The following is a 3,632-nucleotide window of genomic DNA, read 5'->3' as shown; positions in this document are numbered from 1 at the left end:
TTGGACGTTAAGTTCGATATATTCTAGATTCAGAAATCAAACGTCACTTCTTATTTTTAAAACTTTTTTATTAATACATTTATTAAGGACAAGCCTTACGTATATATCAAATAAGATTACAAATTTGGCATTTCTGCCTTGTGGCGTTTTACTCGTAATCAAATTATGTGTGTGCACTTACAGCAAAATAAATTACATCCGGATTCTCAGTAGTAATCTTCCCTTGGTCTTGCGGTCATTCCCCAAAAGCTTGGTAAGCCATTTTTCCTCATTGGTTTCAGGACTTTTTCTTTTATTGTTTTTTTTTTTTTTTTTTTTTTTTTTTTGGTTTGCTTGTTTCTATTTCATTAATTTTGTATATAATTTCTTTTCCATTTATTTTAAGTATTACTGTATGTTTTTGTACTACTTTCTTCCCTTATTATTTTAAGGTATTCTACTTGTCAGGAATATTCGTCAGTTGTGGTAAACTTTATCATCATTCTGCATTCATTTCTGTGTTAGGAAACTCATTGGTTTTTCCTATTATTATACGGAAACACTAATATACAAATAGATTTAAGCGAGGTTTTATTTTTCTCTAGAGGTAGACAGTTAACCTCTGTTTATCCTTATTTCATTCGGTCATAAGAACATATCTTTGGTCGGGTAGAAATAGGAATCAGTAAAGGAGTTTTCCTATAGGTCCGAGATCCCATGTAAGAGCGAATTCGATATTGAGGGGTATATTTTGTTTATTTGAAAAATGAACATCATTAGTATTAATGTTGAAACGATTTTATATATATATATATATATATATATATATATATATATATATGTATATATATGTATATATATATATATATATATATATATATATATATATATATATATATATATAAGCATATCATATGCTTAATATAGGCACTGAATATCTATAAATATATCTAATATTAAATATATATATATATATATATATATATATATATATATATATATATATGTGTGTGTGTGTGTGTGTGTGTATATATATACACTACATAGAGAGAGAGAGAGAGAGAGAGAGAGAGAGAGAGAGAGAGAGAGAGAGAGAGAGAGAGAGAGAGAGAGAGCTATCTGGCATGTGGTTTTGAAAAAAAATGCATATACCTGGCCGCTTTCAGCCTAAACTTATTATGAATGCATTCATTTAATCATATTTTTGCGCTTTGATGATAGTTTTGTACTCTAAATTATACCTGAAAACCTTTTTCAATAGTTATATATTGCGAAATTGTAAAGGATATACATTTATTTTTTTATTATAGGTGATAATAGGCTTACGTCGATATCCTTCTGTGCTGTTTTATTAATGAATATAAGCCATTTGGATTTAAAAGTTATAGTGGCGTCACAATTTTGTGTAATGAAAGAATATATTTCATCACAATGACATAACTCTTAAAGAAAAATTGAATGGGGATAAACAGATTGGAATTAAGATCTGGTAATATTTGTTTCCAACATTTCTAGATCATAAATATATTCTAAAAAGGTAATTTTTTTATTTTTCATGAAAATAGATTATTGTATTTTGTAAGATATATTTCTATATAAATCAAATTTTCTATTTTATTTTATTGTATGAATTACTGTTGCTATTAGTTAGCATTCCAATCAATATTTGTATCAGTATTTTAATTAGAAATTTTTAGTTACTTTTTTTTTATTTAACATTTCGAATGCTAGTTAATAATTGGTGACTATATCAATTTTTTATCATCTTTTTTTATTGTATGAATTATTGTTGATATTATTTAGCATTGCAATCAATAATTCCATCAGTATTTTAAATAAGGATTTTAGTTATCCTTTTCTTTATTTAACATTTCAAATGCTAGTTGATAGTTGGTGAATATATCAATTTTCTATTATCTTTTTTATTTTTTGAATTATTGTTGATATCAGTTAGTATTACAATCAATAATTCCATCAGTATTTTAAATAAAAATTCTTATTTTTTTTACATTTAACATTTCGAATGCTAGTTAATAGTTGGTGAATATATCAATTTTCTATTGTCTTTTTTATTTTATGAATTATTGTTGATTTCAGTTAGTATTGAAATCAATAATTCTATCAGTATTTTAAATAAAAATTTTAGTTAGTTTTTTTGTTTAACATTACGAATGCTAGTTAATAATTGGTGAATATATCAATTTTCTATTATCTTTTTTATTGTATGAATTATAGTTGATATTATTTAGCTTTGTAATCAATAATTCCATTAGTATTTTAAATAAAATATTTTAGTTATTTTTTTTTTTAACATTTTTAGTTCTAATTAGTAATTGGTGAGTATATATAGAATGCATCATGCGATTTCATCATCAAAATATTGTAAACAACATTGGAGTACTGTTAGAAATGTGCATTCGTTAGAATATTTTTTTTTTCAGTATACTGCAGTGATTGCATTCATTATGTATATTTTGATTTCCCAAAATAAATAAAATTCACAAAGTAATATAGATACCAATGATTTTTTGTTTCTTGATGCAGTGATTGCATTCATTATGCATATTTTCATTTCCCAAAATAAATGCGATTCACTGAGTAGTATAGATCCCAAATGATTTTTTTTTTTTTTTTTTTTTTTTTTTTATTGTGAGGAGGGGCGGGTGGAAATTTAGGTATATCGAGTGAATTTCTCCAGTTCACGAATTCAGTGTAAACATATTTGGAAAACGTTATAATTCTTTTCTTGGTGATGTCCCATATTTATGTCATTCAGGTTATTAATTTTTTTTTTTTCAATCTGAAGAAACATCTTTTTTTTTTTAAACGGGCTTTCATTGCTGAAATGTTGCAACACCTGTTATATTTGGTTATTTTCTCTCAATTTTACATAATCTATTGTGATAATATCAATTTTACTTTTTAACTCCCTTGATGAATAAACTGATTTCCTAATATTACAGTGGAATTTTGCAGTATACTGCGGTGATAGCATTCATTATGTATACTTACATTTCACAAAATAAATAAAATTCATTGAGTAATATAGGGCTGAACGAACTGATTTTTTTTTTTTGGGGGGGGGGGGAATAATTTTAGTTATATCAAGTGAATCTATCCAGTTCACGAAGTCAGTGTAAACATATTTCGAAAACGTTATAATTAATATCTTGGTGATGTCCCCCCTTTATGTCAATCAGGTAATTATTTTTTTTTCTTTTCTATTTGAAGAAACATCTTTTTCTGAATCGGGTTCCATTGTTGAAATGTTACAACCGTTTTTATATTTTTTTTTTCTCTCAATTTGGCATAATCTGTTGTAATCATATCGAGTTTACTTTTTAATTTGATTGTCTACTAAACTGAATTCCTAATATTACTGCTGAATGCATATTTGTTATCCTTTTTCTTTTCGTTAACATTTCTCACTTAGAAGTTTCCTACCAAATAGCTTACACATTCTCACAAGCGCCGTTATTCCCCAATTTCTGGAGATATTACGATTGTAGCGAAATCTTAAAAAGTAAAAGTTATTTTATATAACTGCTTGGAAGCAGCATAAAAGACGGAAGTTATAAACTAATAAATAACCTCAAATGTATACGCTTTGAATGTAGTTTTATTTACAATTAGTTTGCGCAACCCGTCATAAA

This window comes from Palaemon carinicauda, chromosome 1, assembly GCF_036898095.1.
Source record: "Palaemon carinicauda isolate YSFRI2023 chromosome 1, ASM3689809v2, whole genome shotgun sequence".
Lineage (NCBI taxonomy): Eukaryota > Metazoa > Arthropoda > Malacostraca > Decapoda > Palaemonidae > Palaemon > Palaemon carinicauda.
This window is presented reverse-complemented; position numbering follows the sequence as displayed.